The 12,918-nt window shown below is 39.3% G+C and overlaps 1 long non-coding RNA gene across 1 annotated transcript; it reads right to left on the bottom strand.

Annotated features, from left to right (window-relative positions):
• Positions 1 to 7,328: 7,328 nt before the first annotated feature.
• LOC118980553 (uncharacterized) lies at positions 7,329 to 8,394 on the bottom strand. The gene is made up of 2 exons (XR_005065130.1): positions 8,108 to 8,394; positions 7,329 to 7,885 (listed from the first exon to the last, which is right to left on the bottom strand). It is a non-coding gene; the product is annotated as an uncharacterized LOC118980553 (long non-coding RNA).
• Positions 8,395 to 12,918: the final 4,524 nt, after the last annotated feature.

The raw sequence follows: 12,918 nt of genomic DNA, 5'->3' as shown, positions 1-12,918 counted from the left end.
TAATGTAATTATGATGTGCCTTGGTGTGTTCTTCCTTGGGTCCAGCTTCTTTGGTAGCTTCCTGGATTTCCTGGAAGTCTATTTCCTTTGCCAGATTGGGGAAGTTCTTCTTCATTATTTGTTCAGATAGCTTTTGCACTTGTTGCTCTTCCTCTTCTGATACCCCAATAATTTGGTTGTTGGAATGTTTAAAGATGTCCTGGAGGTTTCTAAGCCTCTCCTCATTTTTTTGAATTCTTACTTCTTCAGCTTTTCTGTTTGGTTGTTTCTTTCTTCCTTCTGGTCCACTCCATTGATTTGAGTTCCAGTTTTCTTCTCATCACTATTGGTTCTCTGTGCATTTTCCTTCATTTCACTTAACATAGCCTTCATTTTTTTTCATGTAATTTATGACCAAATTCAACCAGTTCTGTGAGCATCCTGATCACCAGTGCTTTGAACTGTGCATCTGATAGGTTGGCTATCTCTTGGTTGCTTAGTTGTATTTGCTGTGGAGCTTTGATCTGTTTTTCTGTGCTATTTTTTTTTGTTTTGCTGTGCCTGTTACGTACGAGGGGCAGGGAGCCTTAGGTGTTCACCAGGGCAGGGCAACCCAGTTGCTGGGTTGTGATGCTGTATGTGGGGACGGGGTCTGAGAAGGGACAATGATGCTTGCTGTACTCTCTGTTGGATCTCAGTCCCCTCCACCACTTCCCCCAAGCACACTGGGCCTTTCTGGTGCTGATTCCTGTAATGGATGGGTTTGTGTGCATTCTAGGACCCTGTGGGTCTCTTCAATGACCTCTCCTTGCACCTCAACTCCCACATGTGTTTTCATTTGGTGTTTTGAGGCTTTACTTCCCTGTGCTGGGAGCCTGGGTTGTGCAGTCTGTCTCACTCCTCAATTTTGCCTGGTTTATCTGCATGCAAATGTGGGACAGCCCAGTCAGCAGCCTTGTGCACAGTGCCTTGCTTGCTTCACAGTTGCTGCCTTGCTGGGTCTGCCTATTGCCACCCTGCACCTTGGGTCTGCCAGCTGCCACCTGCATACCCAGTGTCTGAACGCTGCTGTCTTACGTGCCCTGTTGCCTTTAGCGCCTGGTGCCACTGCTTGTTGTGCTGCAACCCCTCTCCTTCTTGCTGCCTGACTCCGCCACTTACAGGTCTGCATGAATGTGTCTATTTTATCTCCTTGGTTGTCTGACTTCCATTCGGTTCAATTTTGTCAGTTCTGGTTGTTATTTTGTTTCTAAATCATTGTTGTCCTTATTTTGGTTGTGCAAGGAGGCACAGTGTGTCTACCTACGCTTCAATCTTTGCTGAAGTGACTTGCATTTCTTTAATGAACTAGAGCATCTTTTCTCCATGCTGTTACTTATCACCCCTATTTCTTCTGTGAATTTCATCTTGTCCTATCACTTTTTCCTATTAGTGCTAGTTTTTTCTCTCAAATTTTCATTTACTCCAATCTGTTTTTATGATAATCAGCAGTATAGCTGCATAGGAATAACCTTCCTATCCTATTATAAAACACTTTACTCATCTTTTCCTGCTGTACCTTTCTGCTTTCATTGTCTAATAACGTCCATGAGATATCTGGAATTTATTTTGTTGTGAGGCAAACCATAGCATTACCTTTTCCCAAATGACTAGCATATTGGTCCAGCATCATGTCAAATAACCTCTCTTCCCCATGGATCTATGGGTCATGTAAGGCACCATTTTTTTAATAATACATGCACATGGTATGAAAATGAAATAGCATAAAAGAACACAGTGAACTGTAACCTATTGCTAACTTTTCATTTTCCTTTGGAGGCAACCCCATTAATTGTTGTGTCTCCTTTCAGACATTCTGCCTAAGAAACCATAAACCATTTATGTTGTTTTTAGTCTGTTGTTGCTTCAAACAAAACTTCAACAAATATCCTTGTAACTGTTGCTGATAATACATCAGTAAATCTGTAAAACTCCTAAAAGTAGAACCTGATAGGTCAAAGAATATGGGCATTTGAAAACCTGATGTTGTCAAATTGCTCTGCATAGATACTGCACCATAAATTTATACTTTCACTAAAATGTGTGAGACAGTTTAATATTTTTCAAATTTGGGATAATTTTATTGGCTCTGGTGCACATTTTTCTTTGAAAACTTAGCACAACAGCTAACAAGTCTAATGGACATTAAACTCACTGAAATTTTCTTTTTTTTAAAAAAAGAACTGTTTTTTAAAGATCTTTATTTATTTACCTTTAGAGGGGAAGGGAAAGAGAGAGGGAGAGAAATATCAATGTATGGTTGCCTCTTGTGCCTCCCCTGTTGGGAACTGGCCTACAACCCAGGCATGTACCCTGACTGGGAACTGAACCGCGATTCTTTGGTTTGCAGGCCCGTGCTCATTGTACTGAGCTACACCAGCCAGGGCTGAAATTGTTTTCTAAATTTCAGTGTTCATTTTGTGGGTAGCCACTACAAAGAAAACCTCAAGAATTTATAATCTAGTGAGTTGACTTGCAAGCATTTATAACCAATATATGGCTGAATGAAATTAGTGCTAGATAGAAGTATAGGATTCCAGGCAGTACAGAAAGGTAAACTTGGTTTGAAGGCTATGGAAAGTGTGAGGAAGAATGCTACTGTAGTAGGAAAGCCTGGATGAGAATTACATGACGAGGTCAACGGGCAAGGAAGGTACATTATTTTTTTTAAGTATTTTTATTGATTATGCTATTAGTTTTTCCATCCTTTCCCTCTTTATCAAACCCCCTCCACCCTGCCCCCCAATCTTCCAGCATCCCCTCTTAGTTCATTTCCATGGGTAGTACATATAAGTTGAGTCCTGTTTCCTATACCATTTTTCTCTCCCCCTATATATTTTATGCTTCTTCTTCTGTGTACCTTAGATGCTTTCCCCTGTTATTCTTCCCTTCCCCCTATCCACTGAAATCCCTCCATGTGATGTCCATTTTTCTGTTCCTGTTCTGGTTTGTCTAATTTTTGTTTTCATTGTTTTTCTTTTAGGTTCATTTGTTGATAGTTGTTAGTCTGTTTTCATTTTACTGTTCATAGTTGTGATCTTTTTCTTAGACAAGTCCCTTTAATGTTTCGTATAATAATTGTTTGGTGATGATGAACTCCTTTAACTTGACCTTATCTGGGAAGCACTTTATCTGCCCTTCCATTTTAAATGAAAGCTTTGCTGGATACAGTAATCTTGCATGTAGGTCCTTGCCTTTCATGACTTCAAATACTTCTTTGCAGCCCCTTTTGCATGCAAGGTTTCTTTTGAGAAATCAGCTGAGAGCCTAATGGGAACTCCTCTGTAGGTGACTCTCTCCTTTTCTCTGGTTTCTTTTAGGATTCTCTCTTTATCTTTAATCTTGGGTAAGTTAATGATGATGTGCCTTGGTGAGTTCGTCTTTGGGTCCCACTTCTTTGGGACTCTCTGGACTTCCTGGAAGTCTATTTCCTTTGCCAGATTGGGGAAGTTTTCCTTCATTGTTTTAAAATAAGTTTTCAATTTCTTGCTGTTGTTTTTCTCTTTCTGTCACCCCTATAATTTGGACATTGGAATGTTTCAAGTTGTCCCAGAGGTTCCTAAGTCTCTCTTCATTTTTTTTGAATTATTGTTTCTTCCTTTTCTTCAAAACCATTGCTTTGAGTCCTGGTTTTCTTCCTGTCACTGTTCATTCCCCAAATATATTGCTTTATTTCACTTTGGGTATCCTTCATTTCTATTTTTTGACCAAGCTCAATCAGATCTGTGAGCATTTTGATTACCAGGGCTTTAAATTCTCCATCAGAGAGGTTGACAATCTCCTCTTTGCTTAGCTCTCTTTCTGAGGCTTTGCTGTGTTCTTTCATTTGGGTCATATTTCTTTGTTTTGGTGCATCTGATATGTTGTAAGGGGGTGGAGCCTTAGGTATTCACCTGGGCAGGGCAACCCTCTTTACTGCTCTTTGCCACTGCCTGTGGGGGGTGGGGCCAGACAGGGAACAGTGCAGCTTGCTTGCTTGTCTCTGGCCCACTTTTCAATGGAACTCTCGTGAGAGAATGGGAGTATCTCCCACCATGGCCATCCCATGTGTAGGCCACAGTCAGTTCTGAGTCTCAGTTTTCCCCTTAAATCAGCCTATTCTCCGTTTAAAACAGAATGACCTGAAATTAAGGAGTAGAAACAGCACTTCAATCCTTTGTGTCAGAAGAAAGGCACTGAAGGGTTGAAGATAATGAGAAGGACAGTAACTCCTTTGGTGAGCTTAACCATCCTTTGGTTAACCAAAAAGATGGTTAAGCTCACACATAAAAACTGTTACACAGAAGAAACTAAATTTTAGTTCCCATTCATCTAGGTACTATAATGAGTAAAATAAGTACATGAGGCCATCATCACTCAACTTTCCCACAGTGGTTCCAAAAAGCTAGCTTTATGAGAAAGGAGAAAAGTAAGGCCAAGATGATGTCATTAGTTGTTTTTAAAAAAGAGTCAAAACTTGGTTATTTAGTAGTTAATCCTCTGCCCTACCCCAAACAGTGCTGAAGTAGCACCCACCATTCCCACCCTTCCCCCACCCACTTTGCAAAGGTTACTTTGTCTCTACTGCCCTCTGAGGGTTCCTGGGATTCAACTCCATCTCAGATCCTTCTTGTTTCATTCAGCATCCTGAACTATTTCTCCCTTTGGAGGGGAATTGTAACACAAATGCCACAAAGGAATTCTACAAATAAAATCTACTATTTAGCACTTTGACAATCACAATTCAATGACTTCTAGTGTTTTCAAAGTGTTGGGAACTGCCCTGCCTGGTTTCGGAAGTTGTAACCCCCTCATGGCTAAGGCTGAGTAAAAACAACTTGGGACCATAAGCCAGCAAGGAGACAAAGCTTATCTCCCTGGCAGAGGAGCAGCCTCTTCCCCCTTTACTTCACCCTGCTTGGCCCTAGGTAGATGACTAGTTAGCCAGTGACAGGTTTGCTTCCTCAAGGGGGGGATGACCTAAGACAGGCATGGTTGCAATAGGGCCATCAGGGAAGGACTTGGGGGACTATAGAAAAAGGGGGTGATGGACCCTCAGCCCTGGGCTTTGACATAGCCTGAGTCCTCATTCTGTCTGTAAAAAATCTCCTAATCTCTTGGCTGCCCACATGCCCCACCTGACTTAAGCTTAAAACACTGCCCAAGGTGGGTGCAGCCCTGTTGGAAAGGGTGGTTCCCCAGGGCAATCAGGCCTACGAAAAGTGCATAAAATCCTGTGAAACCTGCTTTGGTAAGAATAACCTCAATTTAAATGATGAGGGTGCAAGCATAGTGACTTTGTTTCCCCAAAGCTTTATGGCCCTTTAGCTATCTGACCCTGAATCAGAATAAGCCCTCACAGTTCTTTGAATGTTATCTATTGTTTGATCATTACTGCCTGACTGATTGATGAGCTTTACCTGTGTTCCTGTGCAAATTAAACCCAATAAAAGCCCACTGAGGAACAGGGTCAAGGCCCTTCTCCTTTGAGAGATTGGCAAGCTTTTCTCTCCAAGCAGATCATGTCTTGGTAGACTTATTCTTATCTGAAGCAGACAGGGGAAGCTCTGTGGGCGAAGCATCCCCCACCCCATCAAGGTGCTTATCATCCAAAATTGACTTCTGAATTGAAAATTATATTCAGTAAAAGCTAAGTTAAAACCTTTTTGAATAAAACAATCTATACCCTTGGCATAGGTAAACTACATAATGTTGCATTCAAATACCTGTCTTAAATGCGTTCACCCCAAGTTATTATCCAAATCTCTAACACTATGTTACCACATTTTTTACCAAAATAATAATTATTCTCTCACTTGGTAAATGCTACTTTATAACAACAATAAACTGTTCATATACACTTTGTTATTTATTCATAAAGTAAATTATGGTTTATTTCAAAAGTTTTAAATGTTCAACCTTTATGTTAATGTAGGTTAGGCCATCCAAAAGGCAAAGAAAAGAATTAACATTAGGTCATGGTTCAGGGTTATATTTATGGGGAACAAACACAAGACTTATGGGATTTAATAAGTAAAGATAACCAAAGTAAACTGTTATTTCAAATATGTTTATATAAACACATTAAAGTTCACTTTAAAAGTGTCCATCTTTTCTTTTAAATGGGTATAGACTTATCTGCAATCATGTACAAATATAATAAACTTGACTACCTGCTTTCTCAAACTTTTAATAGAAATATTGGGTTGGCCAAAAAGACCGTGTGTTTTTTTCCATAAAATAAAAGACACATTTTTCATTTTTATCAGTAACTTTATTGATTTGGTTATTTTAAGTATGTCAGATATTTCCCATGTGGTATAACATTGACTGTTTTCAATTAATGTCTCGATTTGATCCATGTCAACTTGAACTGGTCTACCCAACTGTGGAGCATTGTCCAGCAAGAAATATCCAGCACAAAACTTTGCACACCACTTCTGACAGGTTCAATCAGTCACAGCACCTTTTCCATAAACTGCACATATCTCATTTGGCATTTCAGTTATGTTTTTACCTTTCTTGAAATAATAAAGCATAATATGCTGAAAATATTGAATATTTTCCTCTATATTCAATATTAAAATGGCTACACAAAAATTCACCAACTTTTTAAATGCCTGCTGATATTACAGCTGTCTTAATACAATCTAACAAAACTGCTTCAAATGAAGTTAAAGACAACTAAATGTTACTAGAGCCATTTTATGGAAAAAAACAAAGATTTTGGCCAACTCAATACAATTCTTGCTGCTTTATGCAAGCCAACAAAATAATACAAAGTGAACACTTTAGAAAAATATGGACCTTTCTGAATCTATATAGCATTTTAAATTTAAATTTGAAAATATAGTTCAAATTACATGAACCATGTGGATTTCAAGTTTACATATTACCTGTGTCTTACATATTAGATATGATCTTTCTGTTGGCTGAAATGCAAAAATGATTGATTTCTTCATAACAGATTAAAAGTACTTTCCATTGGCAACAGTGGTAATCCTAGAACAAAATGGAAGCTAAACATATTTGTCACTGTCTGTTCAGTGCCCCAAATATGCAGATCCTAACACCAACCACTTAATATACATTTGCTTTAGTTTACTGAATGTCTGATAATCTTTAAACATTTCTGTAAACAAAGTCAAACTCTGCTTTCTAATAGAAATAAAATTCAAGTAAACATTGTATATTTGATTTAAATTAATCTTGTAGTCATTAATTTATGACACATTGAATCATAACCATTAAATATGTAAAATGATTTTTTAAATCATCCATATGTAGAGATGAAACTAAACTCTGTAAACATGTTCCTTTTTCATAACTGCTTTACTGCAGCTGCTCTTTGGTTTGACAAAGTGATACTGGTCAGGTGCCTTAGGGACTGAATGTTAAAGTAAGTTTGTACCCAGGTAAAAACCAAGTCTCCTGTCTATGTTTTTTTAATGGCAATAGCAAGATCTGAAATTCAACTTAATTTTCCTTAAATATCACATTTGTTCAAATGTTTTGAAGGACAATAAAGCTGTATTAATCAGTTTTCACAGGGCTTCATTTTGACATTTCAACCTAAAGAGTCACAGCACTAATGAACAGCAGATGAAATACCAAAAAGGCAGCCATTCCCTGATACCCTACCGTACCTGTACACCCCTGCTGAAGGGTCATTAATGTGTATGAATAAACGCAGCCGAATATTATTCAGAATGTGGCAAAATGTTGGCCATGAATTAAACCAAAAATAAAGTAGATTTAAAGTTTTAAATGAAAATATCTGAAAAGGTGTTTACTATGCTATTAAAGACGATGTTAAATAACAGAATTGAAAAGAACTGAGAAAAACTACAATACTACAAAAGTGCCTGAATACATAAAAAAGGAAAAACTGTTTCACTTGTTTTTTTTTAAATTTTAATTTTAATTTTTTATTTTTTAAAGATTTTATTTATTTATCTTTTGAGGGGAAGGAAGGAGATAGGGAGAGAGATATCAATGTATGGTTGCCTCTTGTGTGTTCCCTGGTGGGAACTGGCCTGCAACCCAGGCGTGTGCCCTGACTGGGAATCGAACAGCGATCATGTGGTTCACAGGCCCGTGCTCAATCCACTGTTTCCTCACTTGTTAATCAAGTACCTGAAAATCCTTTTATCTAAATGTAGAAATACTCATAAAAAGTGCCAGATACTTTCTGAAAGTAGTTTAAAACATTTACTATTTCCTTATAATATGCAAATGTAAAAATGAAGTGATGATTTTGGTTGATGACTGATATCCCTTAGCTCTCATTATTTAAAAGTTTCCTAGAATCAATATTATTAAGACTTGAGAGACTTCCGCCAAGATGGAGGCATAGGTGGAAACACTGTGCCTTCTCCCACAATCAAGTTAGAATACAACAAAGGTTTGGAGAAACAAAGACACAACCAAAGGACAGAAAATTGAATTATACGTAAGTCTGACTACATCTAACCATTCAACGGGGACGGTAAGAGGGGCGGAGCCAGCAGCAAGGAGGGTCGGGCAGGACAGGTCCCCTGACCTAGGCGTGCAGGCAGCCCGGAACCAGTTGGGGTGCGGGACAGACTGACCACGGTCGCACATTCGCGCAGTGAGATGGACCACGCAGGCCCCAGGGGGGGAGGGCTGATGGCGGTGGCACACTCGCGTGCAGTGGGACAAAATGCTCGGGCCCGGTGACGGCAGCAGATGGGGCACGGGTGAGAGCCGCAGCAGCAGATGGCAGATGGGACGCCATAGTCTCTCTTTGACCCCGCCCCCACATACAGCGTCACAACCCAGCGACTGAGTTGCCCTGTGCTAGTGAACACCTTAGGGCACCAATCCTGCTATGGAACAGGCACGAACAGCCCAAAAGATGGCGCAAGAAGAACTCAAAGTCCCAGAGCCAATAACTCTCAGCGACCGAGAAATTGCCAGCCTCTCAGAAGCACAATTCAAGACACTGTTTATCAGGATGCTAACAGAACTGGTTGATTATAGTCACAAATTAGAGGAACATATGAAGGCTAAACTAATTGAAATGAAGGGAGATGTCCAGGAAACCAATAGCGATGGAAAGGAAACTGGGACTCAAATCAATGGAATGGACCAGAAGGAAGAACGAAACATCCGACCAGAAAGGAATGAAGAAATGAGAATTCAAAAAAATGAGGAGAGGCTTAGGAACCTCCAGGACATCTTTAAACGTTCCAACATCCGAATTATAGGGGTACCAGAAGGGGGAAAGAAACAGCCACGAGTGGAAAACTTATTTGAACAAATAATAAAGGAGAACTTCCCCAGTCTGGCAAAGGAAATAGACTTCCAGGAAATCCAGGAAGCTCAGAGAGTCCCAAAGAAGTTGGACCCAAGAAGGAACACACCAAGGCACATCAGAATTACACTAGCCAAGATGAAAATGAAGGAGAGAATCCTAGAAGCAGCAAGAGATACGGGGACACTCACCTACAAAAGGAGTACCCATCAGACTGTCAGCAGATTTCTCAAAAGAGACCTTACAGGCAAGAAGGGGCTGGAAAGAAGTATTCCAAGTCATGAAATCCAAAGACCTACAGCCAAGATTGCTTATCCAGCAAAACTTTCATTTAGAATGGAAGGACAGATAAAGTGCTTCTCAGATAAGGTCAAGTTCAAGGAGTTCATCATCACCAAGCCCTTATTATATGAAATGCTAAAGGGACTTATATAAGAAAAAGAAGATGAAAAAGATGAACAGTGAAAGGACAGCAAACTCACAGTTATTAACAACCACGCCTAAAACAAAAGCAAACCAAGAGGACAGCTAGATCAGGAGTGGAACCATAGAAATGAAGAACACATGGAGGGTTAGCAACAGGGGAGTGGGAGGAGGGGAAAGGGGGAGAAGGTACAGAAAATAGCATAGATAGTAGGTAGAAAATAGATAGGGGGTAGGGCAAGAATAGTGGGGGAAATATAGAATCTAAAGAACTTGAGACACATGGTTATAAACTAAGGGGAGAGAATGGTGGGGGAGGGAGTGTGCGGGGGGAGGGGAATGAAGGGGGGGGAATAGAACAACTGTAATGGTATAATCAATAAAATATATTAAGAAAAAAAAGAACAGTGTGTGACAGAAATGTGCTGTGAAATCCCTGGGTGCACATTAAAAGAGAATTAATAATTAAAAAATGTAATTGTAGTGATATATTTTATTTTACCCAATGTATCTTTAAAAACTATCACTTCATCATGTAATTAATGTAAAAATTATATTCTTTTTGTAAGCCCTTGAAAAAAAAAAGACTTGAAATAAAGGTGGAAGAATTCATGTTATATTTTAGGATCCCAGATTATAGTTTTAAAGCTAGCACATTCAAAGGGGAAAAAGTTGTATTCTTTTAAAATCTAATACTAGTATTAGACAGTGGAATTAGACAAATCCTATACATTGTAAACATCGAATAGTTGACTATAAAATTTATGTGACATTAGGAAATTATAGAGCTATGCCTAGTATACTGTTTGACATACCGAAAGTATTCCCAAAGGTATTTGTTGGATGAATAAAAAGTAAGGTTAGTTGCAAAATCAGAAATCTAAGAATGTGAGAGGTCACCCAGTCCAACTCATTGGTAACATCCTCTCCCCTAAATCTGACCTTACAGACTAGAAAACAATAACTCTAGATTAAATTATAGATGCTGGCTAAGATTTATTTTTAGTGAGATCCAAGATGGCAGAGGAGTAAGTGGAAGATCCACTAACCTCATCCCAGTATCAATCTGGAATTACAACTAAATTGTAGAGAAATCATCCTGAATAGTCAACTGGACACTAGCTGAAGAGAAGCCTTATAACCAAGGGAAGACAGAAGAAATCACTTCACTGTAACAAGAATGGTAAGGGGTATGGAGGAGGCACAAGAGGGCTGGCTAGGCTCCCTTAGGTAGTAGCTGAAGTTCTGGAGAAATATTAAAGGGGCAGGTGGGTTCCCACTGAGAAATGTGGGGTCTAAAACCCACGCTGGGCTGCCCAGCCTTCAGCACCAGAACTGGAAAGGAACCCAGAAAATATGCACCTGTGAAAAGCAGCAGGGTTTCTGTTTGCCAGGGTGATATGGCTGGAGATGCAGAGAGCCTACTAAAGGGCCAACACAAAAAAATTTTGTTTGCAGCCATTTACTCTGGGCTCTGGCAGACAGAGGAAAGAGTTGACTAGAGATACTTGAAGAGATTCTTGGGTTACTGGCTCTGTGGAGAGAAGTGAAGGAAGAGATGCCGGGATTCCTGTGCTGAGTCATTCCTCATACTGCAGGAGCCACCTTTCTCAGGTAGAGAGAACTTCTCTCCGAATGGCAGCAGCCTGAGAAGGAATAGCCCCATCCACAAGAATTACTCTGCTTCACTCTATAGAGCTTAATCCAGGCTGCTGATTACAGATTGAGGCTATATCACTAATCAGTCTAACAACTAAAACAGAAAATACAAAGAAGCAGCCAAAATGGAAAGACAAAGAAGCAGACCCCAAATAAAAGAACAAGAGAATTTTCCAGAAGAAAAACTAGATGAGACGGAGGCAAGCAATTTATCAGATAATTTAGAGTAATGATTATTAGGATACACAACAGCATGAAAAAAGATATAGAAACCATAAAAAAAAACAGAAAGCAATATCTGAAATAAATAATACACTGGAAAGAATAAACAGTAGGTTAGATGAAGCAGAGAATCGAATTAGTGATCTGAAAGACAAGGTAGAAAAAAAAGACACCCAGGCACAGCAGCAAAATGAAAAAAGAATTTGAAAAAATGAGGAGAGCTTAAGAAACATTTTGGATAGCATGAAGCATAACAACATCCACATCATGGGAATACTAGAAGGAGAAGAGAGGAAACAAGGAATCAAGAACCTATTTGAACAAATAACGACTAAAAATTTTACTAATCTTGTGAAGGAAAACAAAACCTCAAGTCCAAAAAGCTCAGAGAGTCCCCCAAAAAACTTGACCCAAAAAGGCCTGCACTAAGACATATCCTCATTAAAATGATACAGCTTAAAGACAAGGAGAGAATCCTAAAAGCCACAAGAGAAAAACAGGTGGTTACATACAAGAAAGCACTAATTAGAATGTCACCTGATTTCTCAACAGAAACTTGTCAGGTCAGACGGGAATGCTGTGAAATAGCAAAAGTGATAAAAAGCAAAGCGTACAACCAAGGCTACATTACCCAGCAAGGGTATCATTTAAAATTGAAGGAGAAATAGGAGATTCACAGACAAGAAAAAGCTAAAGGAGTTTGTTAACACCAAACCAGTTCTGCAACAAATGTTACAGGACTTGCCAGAAGAAAAGAAAAAGGCATAGGAGCAGCAGGGGAGAAGGTGGGGAGAAGAGGGAGAAGGCAGAGGAGGGCGAGGGTCCTCAGAGAAGGAGAAGGGGAAAGAGGAAAAATCTAACAATAAAATGGCAGTAAATATGAATATATCAATAATCACCTTAAATGTAAATGGCTTAAATGCTCCAACAAAAAGACATAGATAGCATAGCTGAATGGATAAGAGAACAAGACTCATATACACAATCAAAGGGATGGAAAAACATACTTCATGCAAATGGAAAGAAAAAAAAGCTGGGAGAGTAGTAATTACATCAAAAAGGTCTTTAAAATCAAGGCTATAGTATGAGACGAAGAAAGATACTACATAATGACAAAGCGAACAATCCAACAAAAGAATATAACCCTAATAAACATTTATGCACCCGATACAGGAGCACCTGAATGTGTAAAGCAAATATTGATGGACATAAAGGGAGAGACAGACAGAAATACAGTCACAGGTGGGGATTTTAACACCACACTGACTTCAGTGGACAGGCATTCCAGACAGAAAATCTGCAGGAGCCATCTTTCTCATGTAGAGTACTCCTCTCCAACA

The sequence above is a fragment of the Sturnira hondurensis genome, unplaced genomic scaffold (assembly GCF_014824575.4).
Source record: "Sturnira hondurensis isolate 20B ecotype Veracruz unplaced genomic scaffold, ASM1482457v3 Scaffold0022910, whole genome shotgun sequence".
Lineage (NCBI taxonomy): Eukaryota > Metazoa > Chordata > Mammalia > Chiroptera > Phyllostomidae > Sturnira > Sturnira hondurensis.
Note: the sequence above shows the minus strand (reverse complement) of the source record. Positions and strands in the feature narration are given on the sequence as shown.